The following is a 22,308-nucleotide window of genomic DNA, read 5'->3' on the forward strand; positions in this document are numbered from 1 at the left end:
GGGAGAGTGGTTATAAATTCTCAGTGTGGGCAAGGAAGTTTGTTTTTTTCTTCCTGGATGTATCTTGATATCTTTGTTAAAGGACTCAACTTTCCTAAGATAAATGGGGATTAAAAATTGGTTTACCTATAGGAGTAGCATTGATTGGGGAAACGGGATTACCTTGAAGTTTAACTCTATATGAATATTAGAAAATAAAAATAAAAAAGAAATAAACTACACTAAACTAAACTAAAATTTATAAAAATTAAAAAAAATAGAAATGCAAAAGTAAAACATAGGTGTATGTATCAAAAAGTTCAGGTTAGAAGGTTATTATAGAATTTGATGTAGTGGACATCTCAGTGTTATGGTAAATAGGTTAAAAAATTATCTATATATAAAAAAAAATGAACCAAAATAGTGGGAACGAGTTAAAAATAAAAGTTGTCCTATGAAGTAGTGGTGGTTGTCCTCTTGTAGTCTTTTTTTTTTTTTTTTCTCTTTTTCTTTTTCTTTCTGGTTGGTTTTCTGGGAGAGAGGCCTGCCACGTGGGTTTTCAGTCAATGATGTTCCCTGAGTTAAGTCCTCCCACACCCCTCAAGGGGGTGGGCTCTGAGGAAACCAGTTTTTTTCAGGCTTTTGTTCTCTGGAGGTTTTTATGTTTGTTCACTTTTGGTTTTTTTCCTCTTGCCTTGACGGCTTTTGATGGTTTTTGTAGGTTTAGATGAAAGCAAACTGCACCCTGACATCCCTCTCAGAGAGAAGTCTCAGCCTGGCCCCCTGTGGGTGTTGCAGATTCCATATAAATTCCCCCTTAGCTGCTGGCAGAGCAGGTTCCATGGTCACTGGGGGTGCAGGATCTTCTGCTTGTACTCAAAACCATGGCAGTGGTGGTCTGGGAAGCTCCAGACCACCAGAGAGGTTCCAAGCAGTGATTACACACTGAGATTTTTTTGCTGGCCCAGGCTGGGAGTGCCTGGTCTTTCTGGGTCTAAGAGTGCTGGGCTTGGGTGCACCTCTCTCAGGGGAGGCTGTGGGTCCCGCACATGTCTCAAGCTCTGGTGGAATGATGCGGGTCCAAGAACACCAGGCTGGGCCTTCGCACACCTCTCTCAGGGGAGAGTTTGGGGTGTGCGCATGTCTCAGGCTCTGAAACAATGACATGGGTCTAAAAGCACCAGGCTGGGGGTTCACGCACCTCTCTCAGGGGAGGGTTAGGGGCGCGTGCATCTCAGGCTCTGTAGCACAGCTTGGTGTTCTGCCATCTGGCAAGGCTCCCAGCCCCTCACAGGAGCCAGACTCCACGTGTTCTTGGGTGCGCTGGCGGCTCAGGGACCAAGACCTGGTTTCTCTGCCGCAATTTCTCTGGCTCAGCACCAGGGGAGGCTGTCCTGGGCCCGGGGACTTAAGCCCCTGTCCCTAGCCATCCCAATTCCCACAACCCCCCCCCGCCCCCACCCTGCAATCCTTTGCTCTTTCTGAGTGTTTTCAACCAGTCTCCAAGATAATGCTGGTCCCCAGATGCAGGGCACTCTCATATTAGGGGTATTACTTTCCAATCGGTCACCTCTGCTGGCTCCCTCCCCCTTTTGTGTATCTTCCGATATCAGTCCAATGTTCCCACTCCACTTTACCTGCCCACTGGTGTCTTCTGCCCCTGTAGTGATCCAGAAGTGTGAAATTCTGATCTCAGGATGATTTCATGGGTGATTGAATTTCTTTGGTAGGTAATCAGCTCACTTTAGGGTACAGGTTGAAAAGGCGCCTCCTCCTACTTCCCCGCCATCTTGTGTCCTAGAATTCTTTCTAAATTACTTGTTATGGACCCAACTCAGTGTTTTAAATATTGCTTTTTTTTAAACTCTATACCACTAAGCTTCCAAACCCTGTAAGTCATAGCTGCTACTGAAAGACCCCCCACCCTGTCGTAAACTAATTAACTGCTCTTTTGTTGTGTAAGAGTACCCCTCCTCCCCTTGCAATGTAAAGACCCTTCCCCCAGGGTTGAATTCAATGTAACTGCTCTTTTGCCTTTCTGTAACCACTTGGCTTTTAGGGCATGACACTTGTCTCCTGTTTGAACAAGATGAATCCTATCTGGGCAAGGAAGATGTCATCTCTGATGTTAGTAAAATATACAACTATCTACTGACCCACACTCAGCCCTATAGAAACCATCACTTCAAATGTGAACCCAATGACATTTTCCATTGACTACAAATTGTTGAAATAATAGAAAACCAGAAATGATCAGCCATATCTAAGCCAAAATATTCCCTAAAATGAAACTTAGAACAAACAAAAAAACAGTAAGACATCATAGAATTCCACTAAGTATGCACTTTGAAGAACAGAAAGCAGAGACTCAGATACTTGTATACCCTTGCTCATAACAGCTCTATTCACACTAGCCAAAAGATAAAATCAATCCAAATGTCCCTCAACAATAAATAGATAACAGATAGATAATAATAGATAAACAATAGATGATAGTAGATAACAATAGATAAACAAAATGTAGTAGCACATATAATGGAATATTATTTAATCTTAAAAAGTAATGAAATTTTCATACATGTTTCAACATGGATGAAGCTTAAAAACAATTATGTTAAGTTAAATAAAACAAATACAAAAGGACAAATATAGTATAATCCCACTCACATGAAGCACCTGAAAGAGTCCAATCCAGAGACGGAAAGTAGAGGTAACTGGGGCTTCAGGGAGAGGGGAAGGGGATTTGTCTAATGGAGATGGAGTTTTTGTTTGATGAAAAATTTCTGGAAATGAATAGTGTAGATGGTTGCACAACACTGTGAATGTACTTAATACCACTGAATTATAGGGGTGCCTGGGTGGCTCAGTGGATTAAGCTGCTGCCTTCAGCTCAGGCCATGATCTCGGTTTCCTGGGATCGAGCCCCACATCGGGCCCTCTGCTCAGCAGGGAGCCTGCTTCCCCCTCTGTCTCTGCCTGCCTCTCTGCCTACTTGTGATCTCTCTCTCTGTCAAATAAAATAAATAAAATCTTTAAAAAAAAATACCACTGAATTATACACTTAAAAATGGTTGAAGTGGGACATTTTATGTTAATATATATTTTATCACAATAAAAGAAGAAATAAAAGACATAATAGAGCCTGGGCTAAAGCCGAATCGGCACAGTGCCATGTGCTTTCACAAAATTAAGCTTGAGGTGGGAAATGCCTTTGGGAAATGAAGGAGTAAAAATCAATTTCTTCTCAACATTTATGGAAAACCAGCTCCTTAGATTTTAGGTATAAAAAGGTACCAAGGAGGGGTGACTGGCTGGCTCAGTCAGTTAAGGGTCTGCCTTGGGTCCAGGTCATGATCCCCATATCAGGCTCCCTGCTCAATGGGTAGTCTGCTTCTCCTTCTCCTTCTGCCCCTCCCCCAGCTCATGCTCACTCTCTCTCTCTCAAATATATAAATAATATCTCTTAAATGTACCAAAGATGGTCCATAAATAGAGTTGATGTAAGATCTTCTCTGAAACATACAGCCCAGCTCCTTTGGCTGAGCTAGGATTTTTTTTTGGTCAGTAAATATAATTCAATTTTCATCTTCTCACCACCAGCTCTTCTTCCTGACTTCCCAATTCCTCCACATCTCAGTTACAGATCTTGAAATCCTGCATCCATTTTGGAGTTCCCCATGCCTCACATCCAGGCAAACCCAGGCCTTGGAGAGTCAACAGGTCAACCTCCAGGAGGACTCCCACACCTACCCCCTCCTCTTCACCTCCAGAGTGAGTAGCCTTGCTAGGTCCTTCTCAGGTCTTGCCAGATAATCCCAGAGTCTGTCTCTCTCCCTCCTCTTTGTACATTCCTGTTGACCTAATGGCAGAAAATACTTCTAGCAACTCAAGTCAAACCTCTCCTCAAAAACTAATGAAATGCCACAAAGTGAAAACAGGTTTGGCATATTCCAGGAGCAGAAAGGGGGCCTGTATCAAGAACATGGTGAGGGCAAGACAGGAAAAGAAGGCAGACAAGGCACCAATCACATTGGACCTTGAGGCCAAGGCCAAGAATTTGGATTTCATTCCAAATGCCATGGAGTATTTTAAAGCAGAGGAACAGTCTAATGTAATCTATGCTTTTCTTTATTTTTTAATAAGCAGCTTCCATGGGTAATGGTTGGCAACAGGATGACAGCAGGAGGGCACCAAAAAGGCCACCACAGTACTGCATAAAGAAAATGATTGAGACCTAAGGGAGCCAGTGGGGAGGGACTAGAGAAGGAGGGATGTAAGTGAACTCAGGAAGCATTTAGACAGTGGAATGGACAAGACTTGATGATTGGACTTGAAGTGGGGCAGTGTCTCAGTGAGAATAATGAAGGCTGAATTCTTTTCCTTCTCTGAGTTCTAAACGACAATTGTTCTGGGCTGTTGGCCCTCTTTCCCATTGGAGGTCCTGACTTTTTTTATTTTTATTTTTTATTTTTTATTTTCAGCATAACAGTATTCATTATTTTTGCACCACACCCAGTGCTCCATGCAATCTGTACCCTCTATAATACCCACCACCTGGTACCCCTACCTCCCACCCCCCGCCCCTTCAAAACCCTCAGATTGTTTTTCAGAGTCTATAGTCTCTCATGGTTCACCTCCCCTTCCAATTTCCCCCAACTCCCTTCTCCTCTCTTAACTCCCCATGTCCTCCATGCTATTTGTTATGCTCCACAAATAAGTGAAACCATATGATAATTGACTCTCTCTGCTTGATTTATTTCACTCAGCATAATCTCTTCCAGTCTTGTCTATGTTGCTACAAAAGTTGGGTATTCGTCCTTCCTGATGGAGGCATAATACTCCATAGTGTATATGGATGAGGTCCTGACTTTTGTAACCACCCTAGTGGTGAGTCAAAGCCAAGTTTTGTTTTGGGTGATGAGAGCCACCTACTGGGCATCTTTGCTGAGTGTTCTTCATCTCTCCTGAGACAGTTCCCCCATCAGTGTGGAGCTACTCCACCTGACCACACAATTTGCAGCTCCAAGGGGCAAAAATTACCTTAACAAAATTTTAAAAAGGAAATGACAGAGTAAAAATGTTTATGGTATTTATTCAACAACATTAATATTTTTATATATCATTAGTACTACATAACTCATATATAGCACAAATGCAAAAAAATCCTAACATTTTAATAAGGAATAAAAAATTATATCACAATTTTGAAAAATGGAGAAAAACAAATACAATAACAAAAGAACTGTAAATGAACAATAAGTGTGAAAATGTGTTCTACCTTAATAAATAACAAAAATATTTTCCACCATCTTTTTGTAATTACTAGATTCTGGGCACTCAAGGTTGTGAATGATGGACATATTCATGGCAGTGTATTCCAAAAAGCTTAAAAAGTCATTGGATTTCACAGAATAATAACTATTTCTAGGAAAATGATCCCAGTTAAATCAACTGAAAAAATTTTAAACATGTGTGTCATTCTTTAGGGAAGCAGTAAAGTAAAACTTGCTTTGGTGTCCAAAAAAAAAAAGGAATAGTTAACCAAAATATTGTACATAAAATGGATGGCATCTTGTTCATTGAAACCACTTGTAAAGAACAAATTCTCATGGTGCAATGTGAAAAAGTGGCATATATTGTATGTGGGTGGTGTCCATTTTGTATTCACAAAACATTACTTTTCATGTTTCCATAGTTTTCAAAATTTAGTGGGAATATGCACTAATTAATAAAAAAATGAAATTTATTTTTAAAAGAATATTAAGTAGGCAGGAGAGAGTCCTAGGATTTGGGGTGAGAGGGTTCTTCGTGTAGCCTGGCCCAGAAGAAGTAGGGATAAAGGGCCACCATCCTCCTTTCATCAATGAAGAAATAGACGTCTCTGCTCTTCCCTGGTCACTTGAGGCAGTGACTGCCTCTCCTGACCACTGCAAGGGAAAAGACGGTCCCTTAAACAGAAGTAAAGAGAGGGGGCACTGTCACCTACATGCAGTATCCCCTTGGTCCTTCTGTGACCCTGAGAGAAGGACTGTCCCAGCAGCTCCCAGAAAGCCAACAGCACCTCCTGAATTAACCTACACTGCCCAGAACAAATGAGGGCTGTCTCAAGCCCTAATCTCAAGAGTTACCTTTCTGGTCCAGCTCATAAGTCCAGCTGCTCACCTCTCTACTCACATGGTATCAGTTTTGTTGTTGTTTAAAAAGCAGAACTCTTAATTCTATTGTATACATGTGAACTACCTATGAAGCTAAAGTGCTTCACTCTTGAAACCTTCTTTCAAACCAACCAACTAACTCAAACTTTATGGGTATGCTTCCTTGGATTTTTCTGAGCAGAGAAAGGATGATGGGAAAGCCACCTCATTTGTGGGCTCTATACTGAGCCTGTGTCAGCCCCTTTCTACAAAAGCCTTCTGCCTCTTGATGTCTTAGTAGCAGAAAAGCAGGGGAGAGGCTTCCTTGGGTTTTGAGCATTTACCTTGGAGGAAGGTGGCATGCATCTCCTGCTCAGCCTGGGCTACCTCTGCCCCTCCACTTCGCCAAGTCTTTTGTGAGTGAAGGGGCAGAGGGAGGGCAGGAGAAACACTTTGGTGATAAATAACATAGTAGGATTGTCACTCTGTCGTATTTGTGCACTCACCCAGTAAGGAAATTATTGTTCCTCTTTTCTTCCTACTTGTCAGTAGAATTTAAAATTAAATTGAATTAGAAAGAAAAAAATAATAAACATACATTTATTTTAAACTCAGGGAACATTTGGGGAGTTTTACTGTTAAATGTACCCAAACTTAAACTGGGACTTCACTAGCTCTGCTGTGTTTTCTTCTGAACTGTCATATTCATTAATTTTAAATCTACTTTCCTTTCCTAAAATGGTCCCCACATTTGCCCAAAGGGCGATTCCAGGGATAATGCCTTTGCATACCTATATTCCACATCACCATAGTAGGTATTAGTAGAAAATGACAGGTTTGGGGGATAATTTGTTTCCCTAACACACACATACAAATATACAGACACTTATTCACACATAATACTCATGTATTTTTCTAACTCTAGACACCAAGTACCACCTGGAGTTTAAAAATAAATGGCATATTTATTTTACATAAATCTAGAGTAGGCGGGGTAATCCCTGAGGCAAGAAGCTTGTTTAATTTGGATGTCTACCCTAAGGGTAACCAGATGGCTGCATCTTCTTGATGAAACCCTTTAGGGTGCCTGCAGAAGGGGGTATGGGGCCAGGGAAGGATTCCATTCTAGGGCAAGGACACTTCCTCTATAATGGAGACGATGATGATAATAATCAATTTCCTGCTTACATAAAAGTGTAAAAAAAAAGAGTTAAAGAAACTGTGGGCTGAACCTAAAACTAATAAAAATGATTGTATGTGGAAGAGAAAGATGGAACAAGGAAGGAAACTGGACTTTGCCGAATGCACCTTGCTTTGTAGTTTTGGCTTCAGAATAATACAAATACTTAATACTTGATTAAAAACAGAAGTATTACATTTAAAAATCTGTAAACAATGAAAACAAATGACAATAAACATGTTTTGGGGCCCAGGCCAGGCTGTACCACATCAACATGCTGATTATTTTGAACTGGGAACAGCCAATGCAGGGACACTCAGACCCTTCTCTGATTGCCTGAAAGCAGGAAACTCATCCCTCACATGAAACATACCCTCCCTGTACTGACAAGTAAAAACACATCCTTCTCAAAAGAGATGGAACTTTAAAGCCAAAAAAGCTGTAGAAATAAACTTTTTTATTTTTTTCTCATCTACTACTTCAGCCTAGATTCCACTTAGAATTCCTTACAAATTAAAGTTCCCAGGTATCTGTTTTCTTTATCTTGTTAATTCCTCACAGATTTATTGTCTCTTTGTACAAAATGTATAAAAATTGTCCACTTTGGTCATGTCTTTGGGCCTCAATTGCATTATTGGGCCTCCATGTCCATATAATAAAACCTTTTTCTTGGTTTTATTTTTCTCCTGTTAGTCTGTCTCATATCAGTTTTTATTTCTAAACTACCTAAGAGAAACTTGGGTGATTAAAAATGCACCTATCATGATGAGCACTGAGTAACATATGGAATTGTTGAATTCCTCTATTGTACACCTGACACTAATAAAACACTGTATGTTAATTATACTTCAATTAAAAAAGAAATTATTTTTATTTTTACTTTTTTAAAAGATCTTATTTTTTTTATTTGACAGACAGAGAGATCACGAGTAGGCAGAGAGGCAGGCAGAGAGAGTGGGGGGTGGGGGTGGGGGTGAAGGGAAGCAGGCTCCCTGCTGAGCAGAGAGCCTGATGTGGGGCTCAATCCCAGGACCTTGAGATCATGACCTGAGCTGAAGGCAGAGGCTTAACCCACTGAGCCACTCAGGGCCCCCAAGAAATAATTTTTAAAAAGAACCCTGGGGGAAAAAGGAAGTTTCTCCCTCCCCAAAACTGTCTAACTGTACATGAGGTTGATGATATAACTATGCTAAGAATTAGTTCAACTGAGGGTTGCTGGTAGGAGGGGAGTTGAGAGAGGGGGGGTGGGGTTATGGACATTGGGGAGGGTATGTGCTATGGTGAGTGCTGTGAAGTGTGTAAACCTGGTGATTCACAGACCTGTACCCCTGGGGATAAAAATATATATTTATAAAAAATAAAAAAATTAAAAAAAAAAAAGAATTAGTTCAACTAACTTTGAAACATATTATTTTGACAATGTATCCATATCCCAAGCTCAAAGAAACCTCGCATAGCACTGAATGATTTTATCATTGGTAATAATACTGGCATCATCACTTGGAGAATATTATAGGATATTCTATAGGATATATAGTAGGATAAAACAAAAAAGAACCAAACTTTCAGCACTAGAGGTAAAAGATACAAGAATAATAAGAACAGGCATATATCCTAAAATGTTAATTTAGACTGAAATATTATTCATTCATGTTTTTTTTCCTTGAAAAAATGTATTTCCTAGTATTGTCCACTAAAAAGACCTAGCAGCAATAAAAGCATAGCAGTATTTTCATCCACAGTGTCCATATTAGAGTCTCTAAATACCATTTCCACTAAAAGAATGTGAACTTCTTAGAGAAATACCCAAGACTCTTCTGAGACACATGATGCACAAGATGACCCCTGGATATCTTATTACATCAGAAACCAAGGAAGTTACTGGATTGTATCAAAAAGACACAGGATGCTTTCAAAATGGGAAAATTGGAGAGTCAATTTTTCTTCTTGTAATTGATTAATTGCAACTGAGTCATATCTAAAAATAGAGAAATCCATATGTCTATCATGAGACTCTCTCTCTCTTTTTTTTTTAATGGTTTTCTTTGGAAATGGCCTGGCCACCAACTCATTATTCTGGTAACTGGAAAGAGAAAGAATTTAGCATTTGCTCAATCTTTCATATCTAAACTGTATTTTAGGTTACTCTGCATTTGATGAAGAAAGTTTTTTTGATAAAAGCAATATTACTTAATAAGTGGAGAATGAATGATAGAAAAATCACCATGTATTAACTCCTAAAGAAAGAATGGTTCCAGCAGCAATCACCAATATGTACTCGTAGCATGAGGAGAAATGTTTATCGGGAACTTTAAAATGAAAGGATGAGTGGTACCACTACAATCCACTCCCCCAGATCAATCTTAACATCACTAAAGTAGAACATTTGGATAGCGTGTGTCTCATGTATGGTGCAGTAAGAAACACATAACATCACACCAGAATATGTTTGACACACACACACACAAAGAACATGAATTCAAGCTTCTGAATCTAATCACCAGTTGAGAAGAAATCCTAGTGAACATAAAGATGTTATAAGAAAGTTAAATGGCACCAAAAAGAAGCAATCAGCTGAAATCAAAATATGAGAAATTCTTCAAGATGAATAATCTATTTCTCAAAAATTAAATGATGTGAAAGAATCTGTAGATTAGAGGAAATCTAAGAGACATAATGTAACAGCACTCCAGTTGGTCTTAGAGGTTAACTTGCTCCCAGATAATATACTCCTTCACTTGCTTGCTTATGGCCTTTGGTCTGTAACAAGAACTAATTTACTTTCTTTGAGATATGTAGGCCACTGGCCCTAAGGAGTGAAAGACTAGGAACTTTCCAGGCTGCAGAGGCCAGCAAGTCTGTCTGATGCCTCCTCAACTTTCTGAGTGGCCCAGCAATTTTTTTTTAGCCAAAAAAAATTAAAAATTAAATTTCTTAGGTCACACAAATGATTTTATTGACTTCCCTTTGCATATCTGTAGACCTTGCCCTCCTTTGCAGAAAGAACAGAGTCCTCCTGCACATCAAAAAACAGAAACCATTACAATGAAATTTGGTACACTGAAAAGAAATTTAAAAAATTAAAAATTAAAAAAAAAGAAAGAAAAGAAAATGAAAACCAGACCCTCCCGTACTTTAGATAACATCAAGTACCCATAAAATCTAGAACTGTTGCAGGCCACTACAATCCCTTTGTTAATTAACTTCCTTAAACCCCTTTTAAAAAGCCCCTGGGCCAGGAAAAAACCTCAGAGTTGGCCTTTGGACAAGAGTCTGCCTTTCCTTCCATGTGGCCAGCCTTCTGAGTAAAGCCCATATTCCTTTTCAATCAAAACTATTCTCTTCAGTCCTTAAGTGTCTGTGTTCAGCTCGGGTCATGATCCCAGGATCCTGAGATAAGAGTCCAGCATCAGGCTCCTTGCTTAGCAAGGAGCCTGCTTCTCCCTCTCCCATTCCCCCTGCTTGTGTTCCCTCTCTCGCTGTGTCTCTCTTTGTCAAATAAATAAATAAAATCTTTAAAAAGAAAACTGTTCTCTTCTGTAATGGCCTTCCAAGGGATAGGCAGCTGCACTTGGGCTTGGCAACAATATCAACCAAATGCGTGGACATTTTTTACATCCTGATTCAAAAACCCAACTTCAAAGTCATATTTGGAAAAATAATTGTGGAAAAATGAATATGAACTAGGTGTTGTGTGATAGTAAAGAAATAATGTTAATTCTGTTAAGAATAGTAATGGCACTGAAGTTATGTAAGAAAGAGAAATGTCCCCATGTGTTCAAGAGACATGCTTCAGTATTTATGGGTGGGAAAAAAATATGATGTCTCTATTTTGCTTTAAGATAGTCCAAGAAATGAGCTCCTGGGTGGCTCAGTTGGTTGGGTGGTGACTCTTGATTTCAACTGAGGTCTGGGTCTTGGGATTGAGCCCCACATGAGGCTCATTGCTCAGCAGAGTCTGCTTCAGGATTCTCTGTCTCCCTCTCCCCGCCCCCTTTCTCTTAAAAATAAATCTTTAAAAATAGTAATAATAAGCAATAAAATAGAACAGTCCAGAAAAAAGTTTGTGCAAGGGAGAAGGTAAGGCAGTAGATGAAACATTAGCAAAATGTTGATTGGGTAATTAGGGGATCATTATCCTGTTCTATCTCTTTTTGTGCAGATTTGAAAATTTCCATAAATAAACACCATAAAAGTAAAACATAATCAATAATCTTAAGTGTTAATATGTGAATGTTCTTTGTAAAAGGTCATGTTCTATGCACATGAGGGGCAATATTGCTAAGATGCAAATAAAGAGGCGATAGCTGGTCTGAGCTGATTCAGAGGGCAGCATAGGGCCAGAGAAGAGGAGTAAGGCTCAGATCACAGAGCCTGCATTAGTAAGGGTACCAAGAAGCAGGGCCTCTACACCTTGGTGGGAAGATAGATTGGTACAAAATGCAATTCTACACTTTCATCTAAGGTTTATCCCATGGCCACATGACACAATGTATCCTCCCTGCCTAAAGTACAGATTCAACCCTGCCATTCTCATCACCTTGTTTTATGGTCTTCATAACGATTATCACTTCATGTGATTATCTTATTTGTGTTCTGTTTATTTATTTCCGATATTCCTCTTTCCCTTCAGAGGTAAACATATAAGGTTAAAAACTTTATCCCTCATTCTGCATCTTCAGCACCTAGTATAGTGCTAGGCAAAGGTAAGATGTCTAATAAATATTTGCTGAATGAATAAATGATATGTATCCAGCATTTCTAATTATAGTAACAAATCAAAGGCAAGATAATGTTCAACAATGAATTGATTAAATAACTGGTGTACTATCCATACAATGGAAACTGTTCTGGCATGAAAAGCATACCTTGGATGAATGTATACTGTCATGAAAAGATGCTATATTATTAGGTGAAAAGTTCCAATGAAAAAAATAGCATTCACAGCCTGAATACAATTTTGCTAAAAGAAAAAAAAAATGCTTGTATAGAGAAAGTTCTGAAGAAATATACCATCATGTATAAAAATGATTATCTGTGGATAATGGGTTATGAGATTTTTTATAACTTATAATTGCATTTTTCTACAGTGAATAGACTATTACATATTAAAAAAATTAAATTAATAAAAAATTTTAATACAAGGGGTGGCTGGGTGGTTCAGTCAGTTAAGTATCTGCCTTTGACTCAGATCATGGTTCCAGAGTTCTGGGATCAAGCTCTGGTTCAGGTTCCCTGCTCAGCGGGGAGTCTACTTCTCCTTCTCTGCTTATATTCTTTCACTCTTTCTCTCTGTCAAATAAGTAAATAAAATCTTTAGAAAGAATGAATGAAACTAATTTATGAGGCCAGGAGCTCACATCTTGTCTCTAGATGTGTTTAGGCATCAGCCAGATTATTGTACAGGGGACTTTTTCTACAAGAATGAGTGATCCTACTGCATGATTTCTAATAATCCCTTCAAATGCTAAAATATTGTGAATTTTGTACTGTTTATGCCTGAAAGTTTTTTAAAACATAATTTTAACTAAATATATAATACATTCATCAGTTCTCCTTTATTATTGATTGTGAATTAGTTACAGAATGGATATGATGTCAAAAATGAGCCCAGGCATCTTCCCTGTGTTTCTGGATTGGGTGGAGTACCAGGTTAATGTGCTGCTTTGTATGAGAATGCACCACACCTTGATGTAATTTTCTGATGAGTACAAACTACAAAGCAGGGATTAAATTATAGAGTTTATGCTGTCAACAATCAATCAGCAGTTTCTTTTAAGCAACTTCTATATACAAATCATAGTGCTGAGTAGAAAAGGAAACACAAAGATGTATAGGTACAGCCACTGTCCTCAAGAAGCTTTGAATCTAAGAGTATATGAAATTGGCCTTCCTTAGCAATGGAACGAGTATCAAAAATCCTTCACTGGGTTTTAGCTTCCCTTTGAGATTCTATTGCATCAAGTACCACTGATCCCTCCCCAGCACATACTTGACCCTAAGAGAGAAGAAGTTCTTTCCCTTGATTTCCCACAGCACAGGTGAGACAAACCTGGAAATTTCAAACAACCAACTACTGGTTCTGGCAATATTGATTATTAGAAAACTTTAAAACCTTTATTCTATAACTATTCTGAATGTTATATTATAAAATTGAATGAATATCCTTTTGATGTATATCTATGCTTGCAGAAAGTTTAAAAAAAAAAAACCTGAAATTCCATAATTCAAAGAATTGAAAGTGAAAACCAGAATAGGAAGTCTTTAAGTGGATATGGCAGCTACCTGAGGGCAAGTAGAATCATTTTCTTGAGGTTTGAGATCTAAGGTCATGAAGAAAAAGACACAATAATGGGTGAATTAAAATGACATCCTCTGTTGAAAAAGCAGAGTAAGAAAAGGGTACCACAAGACACAAGGAAGTTTGTTTGCCTTCCTATGGGCTTATGGAGGGAAAGGGGAGAGAATCAAACTTTAAAATTTATACCCATGGGCCTGTGCTTCATATTAGTTTTCCATTCATTTAAAGTCCCTATGCTACATAATTAAAATTAAATTAAATTAAATTAAATTAATATAGAAATTGGTCCCAGTCAGGTGACCTGAAGTACCTGACAGTAATAAACCCAAAATTAATCTAGAAGAACATAAGATATCCACAAATAAAGTCCCACTGAAGATGAGAAATTATGACCGATATGCAGATTGTTTTCTTGGGTGTTTATAATTTTGAATTATGAATTTATCTTCAGTGAGAGTCAATATATTCTATAAACAGTAGGATTAGACTACCAAGGAATTTCAGATTAACAAGAAATCTGATAAATATTATAAAAATAAGAATATTTCAAATGACTAGAGATACATTTAAATCATTAAAAAGCATGTAGACAATGTTTAAAAATAACCAAAAGAAAAAATAAGAAATTAAAATATAATCATTGACATTTGAACATCAATGAATGGCATAGGTTAAAATTAGATTTGGCTAAAAATAAAAGACAAAACAGATGGTGGCTTAGTAAGTTATGTTTCTCACCTAAAATTAGGTTTTTTTTATGACATAAATTCCAATGTGTGGCCACCTAGCACAGGCATTACAACTCCACAGCCATCTGGGACTGATTTATCTTCTACCTTTCTGCAGCTTCTAGGGGATGACACTTACTCTTAGTTCAACACACAGTTCTAGCCACAAATATGCATTCAAGGCAGAGAGACAAAAGAAGGATGATGAACAAAAAGGGCAAAGATTATGGGTCTATCCTTTAAAAAACATCCCAAAGATATTTACACTGGCATCACATTGCCCAGAACTGCATTATATTGCCACACTTAGCTGCAAGAGAGCCTACAATATTAATTCTGGACAGCTATGGCCATATTAGGAGTTTTATTAATGTGAAAAGAAGAAGTAATAAATATTGGGGTAAACAGGTGGCAAACAATATATTTTAAAAAGAGCTAAAAAGAGGAATCATGAACTAGAAGATAGATATGTTGAAACAATTTAGGAGGCCATGGTTTCTGAAATATAGAATGTAAAAGTTCTACATTCATTCAATAAGACTTTGAGACAGAGACAGGAAAAAAAGACTGAGTGAGAAAAATATTGGAAGAGAAACTGGCTCTAAATATTCAAGAATTAATGATAGTCATGAATCCTCAGAAACAAATCTCAAGAGAAAATTCTAAAAATACACCGAAAAATTAAACCATTACCTCCAAAAAAAATGAAAATGAGACTGACAGAACCCAAGACAAAAACAGAGAGGTAGGCAAACCATAAGACACTCTTAACTATAGAGAACAAACTGAGTGGTGCTGGAGGGGAGGTTGGTGGGGAGATAGAGTAACTGGGTGATGGGCATTAAGGAAGGCACTCGAAATAATGAGGATTAGGTATTGTATGCAACTGATGAATCACTGAATTCTATCTCTGAAACTAATAATACAGTGTATGTTAATTAAATTTAAATTTAAAAAAAAATTAAAGAAAATAGTAAAAAAATGATCTTCAAAGTAATTGAAAACAATATTGGTCAACCTGGAATTTTTTTTTTTAAAGATTTTATTTATTTATTTGACAGAGAGAAATTACAAGTACACTGAGAGGCAGGCAGAGAGAGAGAGAGAGAAGGAAGCAGGCTCCCTGCTGAGCAGAGAGCCCGATGTGGGACTCAATCCCAGGACCCTGAGATCATGACCTGAGCCGAAGGCAGCGGCTTAACCCACTGAGCCACCCAGGCGCCCAACCTGGAATTTTTTTTATAGATTTACTTATTTATTTGGCAGAGGGAGAGAGAGCACAAATGCATGTGTGAGGGGGGAGGGACAAAGGAAGAAGGAGAGAGAGACTCTAAGGCAGAGAATCTCAAGCAGACTCCCTGCTGAGCATAAAGCCAGACAAGGGGCTCAGTTCCACGACCCTGAGATTATGACCCGAGCTGCAATCAAGAGTCGGACACTTAACCAACTGAGCAACCCAGGCACCCCGGTCAACCTGGAATTTTATATCTAACTAAAATAGCTCTGTGTGAGGACCAAATTAAGATATTTTCAAATGAAGAGAGATTTTACTGATAATAGATAGTAGTTAAAAGAACTATCAAAGTATTTACTTCAGGAAGAAAGAAATTGAATCCAGAAAGAAAGAATGTCCTGAGGTGGGCAATGGTGAGGGGAAGATGGGGAGGTAAAATGTGGAGAGAAAGAAATAAGCATTGACAGTATAAAATAGAAGAAGTAGAGATGGAAATGAAATGTAAGGCAAAAAGAGGACAATTAGAGTGTTAGACTTAGGGTCTAAGGTGTTAGGCTTCTCCAGAGCATGTAACTGTAAAGAACTGTCTAGCAGATGTGGAATTGAGCTCTGATCCCAGAGTAGATGGCTTGTTCCCACCATATGTAGGAATAGATTAAGATTTCCAACTCCATCTCTCTCTAGGACTGCAGGATAGATGTTTATCTGGATCCCTTACTTCTAAAATTCCTGCCCATCTTCTTGTGTTGAGGATTAAAAGATGACAGTGGCAGAGATAAAAAATAAAATGGCAAAAGGAAGAACCAGTGGGAAGGAAAAAGTAACACATCTTGGTGGTGGTTAGATACAAAATCAAGGGAAAGGAAGAAATCAAAGATTTCACTGCTGTTTGGAATGTGATGGTGACAGTGGCCCTACCATCTGCAGTTAAAAAAAAAATCTGAAGGGAAAAAATCAGTTTGTAAGGTATTTATGCTTAGTATGGGTATGTCTGGGATATCCAAATGAGACCATTTTGGTGAGAATTTGACACTTTTTTATTTGTAATTTACAAGATATGTCATGACTAGAGATAAAGATTTTGGAGACAACCATGTAAAGAATCATCCAGACTCCATCTTTCTGCCTAAATCCTAACCAAGAGCCTTTTACAGATTAGGCCCTCAATATAAGTATGAGGAATGAGTGAATGAATGAGGTTTCTCTGTAGAAAGAGAAAGTCAGACAGCTATGGGATGAACTGAAGTTGTTATGGACAAATGTAAAGTAGAGCGAGGGGAAAGAAGAGAAAAGAAACTATAAAGGTCCAAAGGATCAGAAAGCCTTAAGGGAAGTGCAGCATCATGAAGGGAAGGGTGGAAGCTAATCAATAGCTGGCAATGCTACACAGAGGGCTGGGTCCTGGGCACTGGAGAGGAACCACCTGGTGACTCTGGAGTGAGACCATCTAGCATAATGGTTGATGGAACAGGGTTATTTTATAGAATTAAGGAAAACATATAAATACAAGACAGAGGAATGAATGACACTCTGAAATTAGGGAAGACAGTAGGAGGAGATAGGTGAGCCTGGTAGCTATAGATGAAGGTAAAACTAAGATAACTTTAGTATGTTTGCAAAGAGGAGAAAGACCTAATGATTCCCAAATGTCATGGTTTGTCATGGCTCCAGGATAAAGGTCCAGGAGCTGTAGGTAGTTGTACAAGGCCCTGCCTTATCTATTCCATGACCACCTGTACAGTCTCACCTGCCCCGTCTTCCTTGAGCGCAAAACACACAAAATTGTTTACTACAAAACACATGTTCACCCCTCCTGCCTTTGCACTTAAGGCTGTTTACTGTAACTTAAATATTTTTTCTTATCCTCTCATCCTGGAAAACTCAAGAAATACCTTTTGCCAGCTCCCTGGTGGGATAAGCAGTACCTCCTCTGTGGAGCAAACTTCATGTGCTGACTTGAAGCATTTATCATATTACACTGTGTTGTGATTTTTTACTCTCTCTCCCACTAAACTACTGGAGAAGAGTTACTTGCTCATATTATATAGTACTTAGCATATAGTAAGTGATCAATGATTTTTTTGATCAATAGATCTTTAAGTAATGAAAAATTGCAGTTATAAATGAACAAAATTACTGTGAGGAAGGCAATAGAGGAAGGAGGTTAATTTCTGACTTTTGAGTGCAAATAATCACATTTCATACACATAAAAATGGTCTTTGAGGCAGCAAATTAAGTATTCAAACATGCAGAGCTGATACACTGGCAATAGAACTGATATATCCTTTTTTGAAGATTTGTATTTATTTATTTGAGAGAAAAAGCAAGCACGAGCAGGCGGAGGGGCAAAAAGACAAACAGACTCCCCATTGAGCATGGAGTCCAAGATGGGGCTCAACCCCAGGACCCTGAGATGAGGACCTGAGCTGAAGTCACTGCTTAACTGACTGAGCCACCCAGGTGCTCGAGAACGAATATATTTTTTTTTTTTTTTTTTTATAATTTTTTATTTTTTATAAACATATATTTTTATCCCCTGGGGTACAGGTCTGTGAATCACCAGGCTTACACACTTCACAGCACTCACAAAAGCACATACCCTCCCCAATGTCCATAATCCCACCCCCTTCTCCCAAACCCCCTCCCCCCGGCGACCTCAGTTTGTTTTGTGAGATCAAGAGTCACTTATGGTTTGTCTCCCTCCCAATCCCATCTTGTTTCATTTATTCTTCTTCTACCCACTTAAGCCTCCATGTTGCATCACCACTTCCTCATATCAGGGAGATCATATGATAGTTGTCTTTCTCTGCTTGACTTATTTCGCTAAGCATGATATATTTTTAAGAATGACAGACATTATTAAGTGAGATACGTTAGAAGCCATAGCTCTTGCCCTGATGCAGTCTCTGCAAGAGAAGAGATACTTGCTTTTCCAGAATGAACACATTCTAGAGCAAGCTGACATATTTCAGATTTATCAGAGCCAAATCATTCTGGTCTACTGCAGTGTTATTCACAGAAGAGGGGATGTTGTGCTTGCTCACTATGAATACCAGTTTTCCTGCTCAACCTGTTCCACCTGATCAAGATGAAACTGCTATCCCGGCAGATGGAATCTTACTATAACTGTTCAGTCCCTTAAAGATACCAAGATGAATCATGCAATGGGATGGAAGTCCTGTGTGACTAACCTGGTTTATATGACATCCTTTAGCTTCTGCAACTCTGCCCTGTCTTGGTTCTCCTCCACCTGGATTACTAGAATTTGAGAACTTAAAATAGCCTTATCAATTATCTAGTCCAAATTTTGGAGTAGTTTATCTGACTTTTCCCTTTTCACATGGAACTCAATCTCTTCTGAACTGCTCAATTCCCCCCTCGGCTCAACTCTTGACTTTCTGTATTGCCCATTCATTCACCGATTCATTCAGCTCACTCACTTAACACATATTCATTGAGTGTCTTCAATGTTCCAGTCCATGTTCTTTACACTGAGTTTACTGCGATGAACATGACAGAAGAGGTCTGTTCTCGCAATAATTTCCCTGCTTAGGTGGGACTACATCTGTTCTCAAGGATTTGACTCCTCTCTTTGACTTATTACTATGTGTTTATTTCAGTTTTCAAGGATTCTATGCCTGGAGCTCCAGGTTCATTTCCTGTCTCATGGTCATGTCTTGCCAGCACCTCAAACTCAACATGTCCTGGACTAAACTCATCCTCTTCCTCCCACACTGCTCCTGTCTCCAGACTTTCTGTTTTGTTAATGGTATCATCCTTTCCTTGTCACCAGGCACAAAGCCTCAGGGACATTCTAATTATTTCCTCTTCTTGGTCCTAATACATCACCTGATTTTATCTATTCTTCTTCCATCTGGACAGATGAGTTTTACATCTGTTACTTCCTTTTCTTACCCCCTGCCATGTATTGAATTTGGATCCTCCTTTCAAGCCAAATCTATTGCACCTTCACACAATGATGTGTTATATGCTCTCTATATACTTATTCCTCTAGAGCATGCTAGTCATGGTTGCCTAATTAATTTCAGGGCCATGTTAGAAAATATTATAGGTATAGACCAGCTGCTATCTTTCAAAGTACTTCTTTTAAAACAATTTTTCTACCATCACACTCTACAATATACACAGTCTCAGCTCCTTGGACACTCAAAACCACCCATGTTCTGGCCTCATCACGCCCTCTCCAAGGATATGTCCTCATAGTCTTCGTATATCACCACCTCTCCCTTGGATTTCCTTTCTCCTCCTTCTGCTCAATCTTGAAATTACTCCCCTCTTTCCCAGAAATTCATACCATAGCTCAGTGTTCAGAACATTGGTTGTAGAGTCAGACATCCCATTCAAAACCCTGTCCTGCCAATTACAAGCTGTTTCAACCTTAGAACCCTGTGTCTCAATTTTTCTATTAACAAAATGTAAGGAGAAACCTAGTTATGGAAGAACTGTGAGGATTAAGTGGAATAATACCTAGCTCACAGTATATGATCCATCTCACTACCAAATCTGTGTGCTCACCACCTGGAATTCTGAGTGACTTCCTTAGTAGTAAAAGTCTCTAATGGGGCCAATGTAACTGAGCACCCCTTGAACACTGTAGCCTCAGGCTGCCAAAAGGCAGGAAGCTCATAAGCATGTGCTTTCTTGATCTGTGAAATGGCTCCCACATTTTCTACCCAGAGAGTGTTTCCTCAGAGAGGCCTTCTTCTGGTCTTATCTCAAATCCCCATGCACTTCCACTTAATGTCTATACCTCATCTTCTTTATTTTCACCACAGCACTTTTCACCATGTGAAATAATGTCTTTCTTCTCTCTTTCTTATCTGTCTTCACACTAGAAAGTGAAGTTCCCATGGCAGGTCTGAACATGCAGGATCCACATGGACAATTACACATCAGCCAGTTTACACAGGTGGATCTACGCAAATAGGGTCCCTATGGTAGGTCCACATAGGCAAGTGCACAGAGGTAAGTCCATATAGGTGGGCCAACATAGGCAGAGTCCACATATATATGAGGTCCCCATGGCAGGTTCTTATAGTCAGGGTCCACACAGGCAGGATCCACAGAGGTAGAGTCCCAGTCACAAGGTATTGTGAATAACCCAGTCCACAGTAATTTGTCCTCTTTTGAAGTCCTGTAACAAATTCCTTCTATATTAGGTTGAATGGATGGCCATAAGGATGGTCATTGTCTATGCCATATTCAGCTTGTGACATTTCTTTTGTTGTTAAGTATTACCAATATTTGATTATGAAGTTATTTCTTATATGTGAAGTTATCACTCATACCTTGTGTGATTATTTATCATATTTCCCAAATCAAACTATAAACTACTGAGGTCAAGACATACTTTTGCATATCTCCTAGAATGATTCAGCACAGCACTCTCTGTGTGATGCACTAACAAACATTCATTTATTTATTGACCTCTTATAGATACCTGCAACAGTTTTCAATGCCAAGCATGTACTATCCATAAATAATTAATTGAGTGACATTATTCAATTGTTCAGTTTGCAGGTTCAGAAGATATGGCTCTTGGCTCTCCTGGAAGTCATTAGAAGGCTGGTCCAACCAGAGACTGTCAACTTGTTTGCTGAGTAACCTCAGACGGGTCACAAATCCCCAGAGACTTTCCAGTCTGTTAAACAGAAATAATAACACTTTTGTTACAGAATCATGAAAAAGATATTTAATAATACCTTATAAACTGCTAAGTTCCATATAAATATCAGTTGTTACTATTACTGCTAGAATAACATAATGTAAGCTGAAACTTGAGCTATTGTGAATAAAATGTATTCAATAATACTGCTCATTATCCAAAGATCTTATTATCCAAAGATATGATTCAGACTGTTACAGTGTTCTGAGTAACAACCTTCAGGTAGGACCTCACATTGCCAAATACCAGCATTTCCAGGGGGTACTGCTGCTACTTCAGAGGGAATGCCTATACCACCATCTTTAACTGATGCTGGACATCAGAAAAGGCTAGGGGACATGAACACAGAGCCATCCAGAGCAGCAACCCAAGTTTTGGTAATGAAACTATTCTTTGAATGCCCAAATCCCTGTCATCAAACCACCCCTGCTTGGGTCAGGGATACATGAGCTTGGTGGTACTGCCATCCACAGCCAGGCATTTGATACAAATATGCCTCACATACAAAGGTGTGTACTCCCATTAGGATTCACATGTCTCTCAATAAGTCACTGCCTTTCCTCCCCAAAACTCAGACATCAGCTTCCCGTGTGAGGGTCACCTCCTGCCTTCCGGCTAGCTTCACTCTGTCTGTTCTGAGTGGAGCAGAGCTCCCTTCCCACCTCACCCCTCCACTGGAGCCTAAGGCTTGTTGCTCCAACACACATCACTGTGTGGGAGGGGCAGGTTCATGGGTGATATCATCTGTTTGTAAACAGTTTCCACAAGTCACCTCCTACTAGGAATCGCAGAATCTCAGAGATGGAAGTAGGGCCCCCTCCCACGCAGAGCAGGGCTGCCCTTCAGAGGCTCCCCAATAGGGGTCATTTGGCCTCTGCTGGATGAATCAATGGACCATCTCCTACCTCGCCTCTGAGCAAATACTTTTGCAGGGTGGATGCCATGACAGAGCTTGCTAGTCATTGGGTTACTGATGGAACAGTACCAAGGAGCCAAGCTTCAATTTTCTATGAGCCTGGGTGTGTCCAAAGGCCCCAGTGTCCCCTCCCCTGAATGTCACACTCA

Source organism: Mustela putorius, unplaced genomic scaffold, assembly GCF_011764305.1.
Source record: "Mustela putorius furo isolate JIRA1106 unplaced genomic scaffold, ASM1176430v1.1 tig00000695_pilon_pilon_pilon, whole genome shotgun sequence".
NCBI classification, from domain to species: domain Eukaryota; kingdom Metazoa; phylum Chordata; class Mammalia; order Carnivora; family Mustelidae; genus Mustela; species Mustela putorius.